At 41.1% G+C, this 13594-nt stretch overlaps 1 protein-coding gene and 1 pseudogene across 17 annotated transcripts in view; one reads left to right on the plus strand and one right to left on the minus strand.

Annotated features, from left to right (window-relative positions):
• Nucleotides 1-13594, plus strand: part of ATP2B2 (ATPase plasma membrane Ca2+ transporting 2) — a 2164916-nt gene that overhangs the window by 1317541 nt on the left and 833781 nt on the right. The window lies entirely within an intron of this gene.
• Nucleotides 11866-12258, minus strand: LOC138565892 (small ribosomal subunit protein uS8-like; annotated as a pseudogene).

A 13594-nucleotide genomic window follows, 5' to 3' on the forward strand; every position in this document is an offset into this window, starting at 1 on the left:
ACTCTTTTTGGAGCTCTCTTGAAAGATGGTAGGCAGGTTTAATCCTCAAGTATGGACTCAGGAACTTCTAGAGATTCGAGCCTGGGTCCTTTTATTTTGCTTAAATATTCGCTACTGAATCATACTAAGAATCCAGGCAGGGAAAGAATGGTGGATCCATTTCCATGGGCATTCCGGTATCTTCCCCCTGAAAGATTGAATTGCTGTTCCCTTAAAGTACAGGCAAGCTCTTTCAAAATCACAGCAGTTAATGTGATTAGATTTTTTCAAAATGATATGGTGCCGGGCCACTTGCTATGTTATTAGGTTAACATGGGTCTTTCCTTGAGGCCACCCATAAGGGATGGTGTAATAATCCAGGTGGATAGCTCTGGTATTATTCATATTGTTGTCAGCTGACACATTAGAAGAGACTTCATGAATTTCATGAGTGTGGAGCTAGTACTTTTTGAACCACTATGACCCAATAAGATCCGTAGGGTTGTGCGTTGGACCAGACCCCTTGGTCTTTATGTTCTTAGTTGAGGGGCATGTTTTACCCTCCTCTTGTGGCGAGTGCTATAGAAGCATGATCATCCTGAACATTTAATTTAATTTTTAATTTATTTAGTTCATATGGCTAATACAATAACGCCTTTCGCATACAAATCATCACACCAATTACAAAATGATTAAAACAACAATTTAAAATGTTCACTTAAAAGCATTACTATTAAAATCTGCATCCAACAATGTATACAACAAATTAAAATAATCATTCACTAGTAGGTGCATTTGCAGATTACATTATTGCGTTTTGGGAATGCACACTAATAGCATGTGTTGTATACACTCTCACACATGCATTGCACCTGCAGTATCACAAGCAACTGCTGCCACAATCACAGACCAAAACTGATCTGTTGCAATACGGCTTGGCCATGTGCAAAAGCGGGCGTTGCCCTTGATGTAAAGATCAGATACCTTCTTGCATGCCATCTAAATGTGCCTACTAGTTTCTATATGATTGGCACACAAGTGACACAATCTCTTTTGTGTGTTATGTTCTGCATAACATGTATGATCTAATACCTGCAAGATATTTAATTGCAGATACATAATAAAGTGGCTTAGTGTGTAAGAGCATACTCCTCATAACACCTTTTGCTTTCCAATATGCCAATAGATCTCACTGCATACCCTTCCAGTGACTTGAGCTTTAGTTTGGGGAAATAAAAACTAATGTCTGCTGCCTCTGTCAGGGGCAGTCCAATATTCTCCACACAGTTTGTACTGAATAAACCAATTCAAGATGTGCTTTATTGCACATTCAGTAATGTGTGTGTCCTTTGGACATAGAACATATATCAGTCCATGGGGACACTTGCTTGATTTATTTTCAATAGTAACTTACTACACATTAATTTCCTAGCAGTGTTTAAATAGGTAGTACCTAGTTCCATTCTCAACATGGTCACAGTTTATCTAACCAATCCATGTGATTTTCATTAACAGTTTCTAAACCATGTAACATACATGGTGCAATGGCTTTGGTGTAAACTTCCAAAAGTCCCTCTACTGACTTTCCACAAACCCCCTTGATAAATCTCCTCCATACCAGCCATAGTCGCATAGCCTTGGCTTTAACATAGGCATAGTATTGTGAGGATGTAGGAGCACTGTAGAATGGTAGCCCAAGGTAAACATAGGTTTTAACCTGTTCCTACCTTGATTCCTTAATATGCCAGCAAAATCCAGTGGTCTGTCGACCTTTACTTCGTATATGCATAACCTTGGTATTTGCTGATATAAAACTGGCTTCATGGCCATACGACCAGTTCTTTTGTTTGGAGGATAAAACCCCAATCTTAATGTATTGTTCTTGCTAATTCAGGCTCTTGTTTCTCTTAACAGCCTTCAATATAAATCCGGTAATGAAAAGAAAAACATTCTAGTGTTGTCCTTGCCTTGCACAGTGATCTTCCCCGCTATATAAAGTCAAGGCTTAATTAGTGCACAAAGTACCCTCAAATCATCTTTACAGCGGTTTAGCATTTCATCCGGGGAGCAAACAATCTGTAAAATATACCCATTGGCCCTTTTTAAATTGGCCTCAGACAAAATGACTCAATTTCCCTGGGCATTAACTGATGCCTTGCCTAGACCAACCATCCTGTTCTTCTGTTCATTCACATAAAAGGTAACTTTCATCATTGCGTGGCAACTAACTGGGGTAGATACAATTTAATATGTATTGCTTTACAATGTGCAGTGTCTGTAAGGAATAAACTGTCAAGCATGAAGTACTGCGCCCGTTCATCCAGGTAAACACCTCCTATAGGGTATCATTCTTACTACACAGCAATGGTAGTAGGTTGAATTCCAGTAATACTTATGTCCACCTCTGACCTTTAATATCAGTGCGCAGGAATGCTCCATGAGCAAGCTCCATTAGTCATCTGTTATACTATTGCTTACCAAATGAATGCATTGGGCATTGAAATCACCAGCTACAATGATACTCCACTTTGAGTACTTTAACTTCCATGTTGATGGTATCTTTATCACCCATTTCAGTAATGTGGTGGTATGCGTACCATACAGTGGGTCATATACATTTAATATTAGAGTACAACTATTCCCATCAAGAAAGTTCTTTCAACTGCCAAACCATTGTCACACGGTGTTTGAATTGTGTACCCCAATGTATCAAAACCATATCTTAGGCTATGCGTAAGCCAACCTTAGGTCACCCCTTCCGAGCTCTGATTGCTGTTTGAAAGAATATTTGATAACCATCCGTTGAGAAGGTCGATGTCAAACAAGTTTCTTGTAACATGACTATGTCAGTTGTGGCAAGAGCTTCATAGCTGATAGATTGAGTGGTGAACAATTTAAATCCCCTTGTGTTCCAAGATAGGAGTGGACCCAGTTTAGGGCTGGCCGATAGTCAATACCATACTCTTCCGCTGAGGACACCCAAGGCTTATTGGACAAGGTTGTCTGTGTTGATTTGTTTTCTTGTCCTGGGTCTCCCAACCTCTTTTTTGAGCAAGCAGGTTTCACTGCTGCTTTTCCCTCCATGGTATAGAAAGGGGTCTTGAAACGTTCCTCCTTCAATGTGCCATTATATAGTCCCATACAATAGTTCAGGGTATACAACTGATTGACAAATTGCATGAGCCTTTCTTCCACCACACAACCGACAAACTTTTTACACTCTTTTTCCGGCCGGTGGTAAACATTTTTCATAGGGACCGACCTACAAATAAATGCAGAGCTTCCACTCACATTATGTTCATGACGTTTTAAAACTCTGAAAAAATATTTTTTTTATACCACCAGTTCTTGACTATTCTCTGTACCCCTAGAAACCTCATCATACTCAGAACGCTATTTTGATGCTTATACTAATGCCACATAGTGGGTATGGTATACCTTTTTAATCACCCTAATATGTTTTTTAATTCAATTTAAGGTATCATATTATATTACTCACATGAATCAAGTTACATGGGCAAATAAGAATGCAGACCACAAGCATTGAATTAAAATGAATAATATGTAGGATATCCCAACTTATTTGAGTTTGAGCATCCTTGTATTCCACAGTTGTGTTTATTCCACATTTACATGCAATATATTAATTGCAATAAAAAATGACCACAACTATTTCTGTCAGCCAATGATCTGAGGTTATCGATTCACAATATATGTGAACACTCTGATCCATAATGGTGGTTACCTTTATAAAGGCAAATTGGGCATGTTTACCTACTATTGACTTCAAATTTGGTTCATGCCCCAATGAGTGACCGTTATCTTAAATTTCCTGAACACTAAAACCTGTTACACATCTTGCCATATCTGCTGGTTTCATGTTCACCTTGGTCCATAAAAGGCAGCCACTATTTACTGTTTCAACATCGTCTAGTCACCCCCCCCACTCTAAGAAATTTCCACATTTAATGTTCTCAACTATAATGTGGCAATCTAACGCCAGACTGCAATTACGTTTTAATCTAAGACACTCATTGATTGAAATACTCTATTTAGTAAAGGACTCATGCACACTACGTGAATGAAAGAAAGAGAGGCTTAGAAACAAAATGTTCACAATATATAGTGATCTGCATCTTAAAGTCGCAAACCTTTATCTCCAAATCTAAAGAGTAGCCGATGTTTGGCTGTATTCATAAGAGAATTCTAAGATCGCCACATTTGAATTTAAAAGTGTAACAAATTCCTCCAATAATTCTACACCTCCATTCCTTTAAAGATACATTGCATAATACATCAGCCATAAAATGATGTGTTTTGCTTATTGACCACTTTCCTCATCTCTGACTGGGATGGTTTGTTTCCTGATACAAACAGTGTTGTAGATGTTTTTTCTCTCCTCTTTACCTCCCTCGTGGCAACCTCTCATGGGGGCATCATGTCATTCTATCTGGGCCCTTCAACTTCATGTCCCAATTTGCATTGTATTCTATTAAGGTTGGCAGATTAGATTAATTAGACAATTTGTTTGCATTCTTGCTTGTTGGCTTCAAGTGGTCCATCCAGTCCAGGGCTACTCTGTCATGATCTTCATTGTGTAATTGTTTAAGGAATTAGGTCATGACACACAGTTTGCATTTAAGAAGTGCAGGTGGGCATTACAGTCTTCTGAAGGAGATTTGAAACATGGTGGGAGATGCCATCCTCAAATTGTATTAGATACTTTTTGCTGGTGCTAAACCCTTGTGTCAAGGTTTCATGCTCTAGACATGGAGATCAGTTAGAAGTACACGGATAATGATGCTGGAATTATGCATCGAATGCCATGGGCATCTTGAGAATTATAGTGCTGCCCATGCAACCAGCAAATTGTGCCATTTACCCTGCAAGGGAATGCCTCTTCTGCACATAGAGATGTATTACAGCAGAGTACTGAGAATTTCAAAGCTATTAATCATAGGATATTGCAGGTAATGGTTGACACACACGTGGTTGCTGTAGATCATGAATATCTCTAACTTCCATCAAAATACATTTTTAAGATAGAGTAGTAGTCCCCATAACAACTGTAAACATGGTATCTTGAAATCCCCCAAGAATATTGAATCCATCTTTCACTGTCAAAATCACCTCAGTCTTGTGTGAAACCGTTGTATGCTCAATGATGTACTGATAGCATATGCAACAAGCAAATGTTTGTATTAAAATCATGCCTGTATGTATGTATATCTCTGAAAGCTTTTGTCCTTGCCACCAGACAGTAAACACACACATAATAAATAATCCTGTTATCTTTACTTTTCACACCTATATAGAATTTAAAATGTAAGGATCTTCACATCATTTAATAATGTCATAATTAGCATTATTTGTCGGTCAGGATTTCCAAAACTCAGTGTATGTTTTGTAAGCATTTAGTAGGCAATGCCGACTACTGGGAGTGCAAGCCATAATGGACATGCAATTTTCATATAGAAGGTCAGGTTGGCTGCTATTATTGTTGACCCAATATCAATGTACAGCATTGGCACATTATTGTAGATGCTGGGAAGGTGTTAGTTATCATCTCCAAGCACCCATGTCCAAGTTGGTGCCCATTTTACTTCCTTTCCTATGTGATATTTGAGATTTGTGAATGGTTGTATGTTATTGTATGAGTTAAAATAATCTGTGATATTGCTCCAGCATACCCAAGCCCTAGCAGAACCCTGGTTCTAATGAAAATAGTAGCTTGTCCCTATCTAATTTACCTATCTGTTAAAGAGTTTCCATACACTTGGCTGAAGCATGAAGAGGTATGAATTGCTGGAAAACCCCTTTCTCCCTGTTTCTCTACTCCCATTCTCCACATTTCAACATGAATGTATGTGTTTATTGTGAAATTGGTATATCAAGTAAACCTTAGAAAAGACCAACAACATATCAAGAAAAGAACAACAACATATCAAGTTAAGACATGTCATTAATTACCTTACAATGTTAAAATCATAGAATCACAAGTGACACTACTCAATACTATAAATCCCCTAACAAATCAAATGTATGTAATATCCTCTTAATTTAATCAAATGAATTGTATGTAAAAGATTAAGCCCATTGATTGCCAAGGACACGTTATTCCCAATGGATAAACAAATCCAGAATTCATAGGACGTAAAGCCATTCAATTCCATGTACACATTCCTGTATGTTATTGACTGTAAATTATGTCATGTTGGACACTGTACCAAAAGGTGATATCATATTTGATATAATTGCAGTCATTTTGTACACCGGCCAGGGTGCCAAGTGGTTTATTGAATGTTGCCAAAACATTACATTTTTTATATAAGCAATTCTTTCCCATAGTTTGACACCAATAATTTATAAAATGTTTTTTCTTCACATCACTAGGGTTATTAATCACTGTTTCAGCCGTTTCACATAAATGTAAGTGGAGTATCATTGTAGCTGGTACGTAATATGTCCTCGCAAAGCATATAGGTCAAGATTGGACCAGATGGCCCCCTCAAAGTTATGTTTCTAAAATTGCAAATTCTTAGGTGGGCAGAGAATCAACCTGTAGAATGTCAACATTTGACATTTTCAGCAGCTGCTTTGCATGTCGCAGCATATAAATGTTAATGCATCCTCTGCTGCACATACTACAATACCCCTAAATGCCTCAAAACTATTCCTCTCTACTAGCAACCTCCTTAGCATTGCTTGAACCTTTATTGGATTGAAACTTGACCATTGCAACCCTCTTCTTGCCAGCACTACAGAACACAACCTTAACAAACTGCATGTGATACAGAACAATGCATTAACCTCCAGAATAAACATTCACTGGCCTCCAGTCCGAGACTGCATTACATTCAAAGTTCTTGGCATTACACATGGATGCCTCTCTAACTCTGCACCCCCTACCTCTCACAAAGGCTCTCCAATGCAGAACACATAAGACCTACACATTCTACCAACAGCCTCAAACTGTCTGTTGCCAGATTCCAATGCATCAGAGCAGGTGGCGACAGCTTTCCCGTTGCTGCCCTCCGCCATTTCTCTAGTTCTCCATCTATCTTTATGTTGAATGTCCCCACTTACATTTCCACTAGTCACCTGTATGCCCCACCTCTGTAACACTTCTACTGGTTCTTATGCTTTTCAGATTGTCAATAGTGTTGACCCTTATTATTTTCATCAAGTGCAGTTCCACTATCTGACTTAAAATCACTGGCTATTATTATATCCAGATGTTCTGTCTGTTCTGCGTACATTTCTGAAATTGCTACTAACTGCTCAACACAACGATCAATAGGGGATTGTGCAGGGTTCCAAAATATATAAATATATTTACAATTAACACTGATTTGCTTAATGTTACTTCTTTCAGAAGTATTTTGTTTGCAATGATCCTGTAATGTGTGTTTGAAATCACTTTGTAGAGCACTAGTTGAGAAGTCTTCATGGTGATAATTAAATCCCCTGAGAGTCCAACACCATTAACACAAGTTTTCAATTGTTGGACCACACAGTAACTGTCCAACCCCACCTGGCGAAGTTCCAAAGTTCCTGTAAGATCAGTATCACATGTTTGTTAAGAAATTGACATACCTCTGCGATATTAAAAAGATTAGCATGACCCCTTGTGTTCCATAATAACATTAAAACACAGCTCCAGGACTAACCACAACCAAATGAACATCTTCTTACACATTAGATGAATCATCTTGATGTTCTGATCTCTTCAGACCTTCCCCTCTCTGTTGCCCTCTCCACTCCTCTCTCCTAGAGTGACCACTTTCTCCTATCCTCCCACCTCACCCTCCCTACCCCGCAGGCCATGCCACCTCCGTCACTGCCACCATACCTTCTCGGTCACCCGACCCATGAAGCGTGTCTCAGTTGAGGCTTTCACCGCCACCTTCTCACTCCCCCCTCCCCCCCTGGCTGACTCTCACCCTGACACAGCCCTCTCCACGCTCAACTCTTCTATATCTGATACTCTCGATATCCTTGCCCCTGTCATGAGAATCCGCCTGAAGCCCAAAGCCAAGTGTAACTCCTGGTATGACTCAGACCTCGTCACCCTTAAACGCAAGTGTAGGGTTGCCGAGAGGAAATGGCGTGTTTCAGGTTCATCCTCTGACAAACTGGCATGCTGCCTGCTGCAAAGGCAATACCGGCTCTCCGTCCTCACCAGGAATAGAGCCCATATCCAAGCCCGCGTCTCTGCGGCATCTAACAACTCGGCTGAACTCTTTAAAATCTGCAAGGATCTGATCAATCCTGCCACAGTCTCTACCTCTCCTGTCCCTTCCCAGGCCCTCTGCACGGCACTGGCTTCTCACTTCATTTCAAAAACTCAGGACAACCTGTCCTCACTCTCCCTCTCTCACCCCCCTCCCGCTTGTCCCTGCTCTTCCTCCTGCCCTTCTGCAGCCACCCTTCTCCCTCCTTCTCTGCCTTTCTCCTTTTCTCTCCAGACAAGGTTTCTAGACAAGTCCGATCTATGAAAGTCTCGTCAAAACAGGTTCACCCCTGTTGCTCCAAAACCATCAAGGATCACATCGACTCCCTGGTGCCTGCCCTGGCAGATTTCTGCAATCACTCCTTCGCCACTGGAGTCTTCCCTTCCCCCCTCAAGCACTCCATTGTGCACCCTCTTCTTAAGAAACCCTCTGCCGACCCCTCCTGCCCGACTAACTATCGCCCAATCTCCATCACTCCATTCCTGGGCAAGCTCCTGGAGAAACTGGCCATCTCCCAGCTCAATCTCCACACTGATCTGTTGGTTGTCTTCATGACCATCAGTCTGGCTTCAGAGCTGCCAGAAGCATGGAAACTGCTCTCCTAAATATCCGTGAAGACCTGCTGACCAACCTCGACTCTAACACCCCTTGCGTTCTTATCTTGCTTGATCTCTCTTCTGCCTTTGACACTGTCAACCATGCCATCCTGCTCAACTGTCTCCGTGATAACCTGGGTATCACTGGTCAGGCTCTGGCGTGGATGACTTCTTTCCTCTCTGACCGACCCTCCCAGGTCCAACTTGGGTCCTTCCTCTCCCACATCTTTTTCTCTACCTGTGGTGTCCCCCAGGAATCTAACCACTTTCCCTGGCTGTTCAACCAATACCTGGCAATCCTTGCCCACCGCATCGCCGCTCTCTGTCCCAACTTTCAGTGCTATGCGGATGATACCCAGCTCATTTTCAGGCTACCCTCAGCCTCCTCCTCTCCTTCCCTCATCTCTGACTGTCTGTCTGCCATCCAGGAATGGTGTGCCGTCAGCGACCTCTGCCTTAATGCCAGTACGACTGAGATTCTACTCATCGGCACACCCACTCCCTCCTTTCCTGCAGCTCTCTGGCTGGCCTCTCTTGGCCCTCCTCCCACTCCCACCTGCAAGGCTAAAAACCTCGGGGTCATCTTCGACTCTGCACTGTCTTTCTCCCCTCACATCTCTGACGTCTCTAAGAAGTCACACTACCAGCTGCATCTCCTTAGAGGTATTCTTCCTTTCCTCTCCTTCCCCCAGAAGCTCACTGTCTCCAGAGCCCTGGTCCTCTCCAAGCTGGACTACTGTAACAGCCTTTATCTAAATCTGCCTGCCTATACTCTCCTTCCTCTGCAACTTATCCAGAACAGGACTGCGAGACTTGTCCTTGGCCTCAAGCCCAGGGATCGTATCTCTCCAGGACTGAAATCTCTGCACTGGCTCCCAGTGGCTGTGAGGATTAAGTTCAAAACCCTCTGCATTGTACACAAGGCCTTCTGGGGTCTGGGACCGAAATACCTTCAACTCTCTCTTCCTAAATATCTCCCTCCTCGGGCGCTTCCCTCATCTGCCTCCAACTCCCTTAGGGTCTGTCGCTTTCCTGCCTCCCTGAAACTTGAGGAGAACCATCTCCGTTTCCGGAAACACCTCGAAACCTTCCTCTTTGCTTCTGCTTTCTCTCCTCCACTCCCTTGCTGAATTCCTGACCGAAATTGCACTGGTTACCTGGCCACCCTTTTCGATCTCTGGCCCAGGCGCCGTCAATTACCCACCTGCACTGCCTCCCTGGCAACCCCTGCACTTGGGGACTGTTTTTCTGTATCCCATTCAGTCCCCTTACTAGCACTTACGTCTGCACTTCCTTGCACTTGCCACTAGCTGGCTGTTTATGTGTCATATTTATTCCACTTCCCATGTACTGCAGTTCCCCTCTCCCTCCCCCTGCGCACTTTTCCTTTCCCCCATTCCCATGCACATGCGCGATCTGAATGACACCTGGCCTAGCAGGATCGTTGTTTGTCCTCCCTTTGTCCCCCCCCTTGCCTCGTCGCGCCTTGAAACACCTGTGTATAGGCGCGTTATAAATGCCATATCATATCATATCATATATGTAATTTGAACAGTACGCAGTAGTGAGGGATATTCCCTGCAACTAATGTTCAATGTTTCCCTTCACCTTCCCATAATATCATCATTACGGATGGTGGGGACCCAAGTTCGTAAAAGACTGTTCATTTTAGTAGAGCTTAGTTTAGGAACATCTTATGGATGTGATTTTTAATAAAACAATATCCATTCTATGAGGGTCAATAAAACAGACCAGTTCAATGTCTTTCAATGTGAAACGTTTTAAACAAGGAATTTCGTGCAAACATTTGAAAAAATGAGAACGATTTAAATTACATTGTTGAGAGGGTTTCATACAAATTCTAAAATTAGTCGATCCTGATCTTGTGCTTATACTGATAACAGAATCGTCATTGGTTGACGTGAGAAACAAAGTTATAGTGTGTTGTAATAGTAAACTAATAGAGACTGGTTACTTTCTGTCTGGTTTAAAATGGCTGGTCCAGGTTGTGCTGATAAAAATTCATTTTTTTTGGCATTCATCTGTACTTCTTATTTTGTGTCCATTATTAATGTCAACAGAATTGTACTGTGCTGAAATAGAATAAATGTTTACAGCGGGGTTTAAAGTGATTTGTGCATATTGTAAGGTATAGCTGACGTTCCGCTGTGTGCTGTTTTTTTAATCTTATTTTCTATTTCCCTAGGCAAGTAGCCAGATAGCTTTAATTCGAAGGATAGGTCTAAATCATACTGTCGAACATTTTAATTTATTACTGACCCAGTTAGTGAGCTCTACTCAACCGGTCTAAAGATTGAAGTTTGAGTCAGCGTTTGTTTCATTTTTTGACCTTTGGGTTTTGTTACAGAACAGATTTTTACCGGTTGTGGTGTATTATGTTTTTCATGCTGTAGAGTAATTTGTGCTGCTTCCTTGGTCATGTGCAAATTATGCAAGAACTTTCTTTAGTTTGTTCCATTGGAACCACTTTGTTTTTTATATTTTTTATTTTTTTTTTTATTTTTTTTTTATTTTTAGGTTTTCTTTGCACTATTCTTTTAAATCAGTTGTTATCATATTAGCACCCAGAGTCAAGTTTTTCATTTCCGAGTTAGCTTCAATCTGCATATTATTGGTCTTTGCATCAGAAACATACACTTTGGTTTGGGCCTTTTCCACAGAGTGTTTGTCCAGCATATCTATTTTTAGTTTTACATCTCTGATTACCATAGGGTGAGCTTTCAATTCTGTGCTGATGTCACATAACGTATGATGAAAATGAGATCAGAGAGAATGGAAGATATAGTTGACATAGTTGATGGGCTACCAGCTCTAGATTCAATCTTTTCCAAAAGTAACATCAGATTTTAATCGGAAGGAAGGGAATGCAGACTCAGAGCTGTCTTCCCTTTTCTATCTGTGTCTACTCCCACAAAAACATTGTTAGCAATTCCATTTGACACGTCTAGGTCAAAAAGACTGACATGGTTGATAACATTCTTTTTTTTTCTTTTTGTTTTTTCTCTTGCAACAGTTTATTAGTCTGTGTTTACATTTTAGAAAAAGAATCCCAGGATTTTGCCTCCTGTATGTTTTCACCTAGCTTATTCATGGTCCATGATGCCTGCAGAGGTTGTGAGTACAATGTATCCAAACTGCCGAGACGGCAACAGATTGTTCTGCCATTTGTCCAGATCCTTCAGTTGCATGTCAAATAGCAGACTGATTACACCAAACTTGTTCTGTCTGCCAGTAAGATTCACAACACTTTTTCCAGCTCTGTGATCATCAATGACTTCAAATTCTCTAATGTAACTATGCTTCATCATCACAGTTAAGAAGCACACGATTACTTTGGAGCACGGCCAGATCAGAACTTAATGTTTTCCACATTTTTCGGCATTATTGATGCTTCTCAGAGCATCTGCAATCACTTTCATGCGCACCATGTTGCCGGTCCTGCAATATGGCGGAAAGAGCATGGTTGATAAAATTCGAACCACGCTCCCTTATGAATTGCTTTTAGTGGCTTCCTAATTTCAGTTTTCGTGCCAGTCATTGGATAAAAGTTTGTAATTATTGCAGATGTTTTATGATCTTTCTTTCTTTAGCATTCCTAACTTTTGGGGACAGTAAGGGCACCAAAGCAGCACTAAAACAAGGAGTCACTTTGCTTTCTGCTAAAGCAATTGGGGACGTTCCCCGGAGACAATCATTACCATGGTGCCACAAGGTCCTTTGCTATTGTGGGTGGCACAGTGGGGGCTTTTGTTGATGGAGCCTTTACTTGTACTGATGTGTTGCAAAGTGTTTTTCCACTTGCCGTGTTTTGCCGCTGGGTAATAGAATGAGTCTCAGGTTCTGAGACCAGATATTCAACCACATTATGTAAGTCACCCAAATTATTCTGGAGTTTGTCAATATTCCAATAATTAGGGACTGATTTGCTCCACAAATTATAAATGAAGCCACAGTAACTTTTTTATGTGAAATGGACTAACTAGATGTGAGCTCTACTGAGGAGTGTAGGCAGAAGGGTGAAAAAGACAGTTCTCATAAGAATTACAAAAAAACAAATAGTTTATCAGTTTCCAATTATTTGTAAATGCAACTGGGCCTCACCCTTGTGCCGTGAACTTCCACAAACTGCAGGACTCTGCACAATATCCAGTGATAAAGGTGCCTTGGAAAATCAAGCACTTTCCCCAAAATGTCTAAGACTGGAGTTGGAATAATAAATAATATTCATCCTAGAATATGTGGGGGAAAGCTTTTGTTTTAGAGGTGCAGGGAAAAATATCGTCTACCTGGCAACTTTTTTCCAAGGGACATTTTCACATAGAACCCTCAGAAGCGCTCTGCCAACAGTATTGTTTTTTTAAACACCCAGTGTATGCATTGCTGCGATGAAACATGTCCTCCAGAAAGAGACACAAAGCACCCAAAAGGCCTTATCACAAACTGCAGTGCTCTGCAACACTGCACAGCACTCTGCTAGCACATGGTTTTTAATACAGCCAGTGTATCCAGTGCTGCAATTAAACATGTCCTCCAGAAACAGACCCAATGCCTACAAAAGTTCCTGCCACAAACTGCAGTACTCTGCGGCACTACACAGCGCTCCTCGAAAACAGGACTTTTAAAACAGCCAGTATACTTGGTGATGCAATGAAACGTGTCCTCCAGAAACAGCTCCAATACGCCCAAAAGGTGCTGACACCGACAACAATAATATAATTGAAAATAATTTCAAATTTCACTTTTTTGCTAAATTGACACAAATAT

This window comes from Ambystoma mexicanum, chromosome 2p (genome assembly GCF_040938575.1).
Source record: "Ambystoma mexicanum isolate Mex_15411 chromosome 2p, UKY_AmexF1_1, whole genome shotgun sequence".
In the NCBI taxonomy this organism is placed as follows: Eukaryota; Metazoa; Chordata; class Amphibia; order Caudata; family Ambystomatidae; genus Ambystoma; species Ambystoma mexicanum.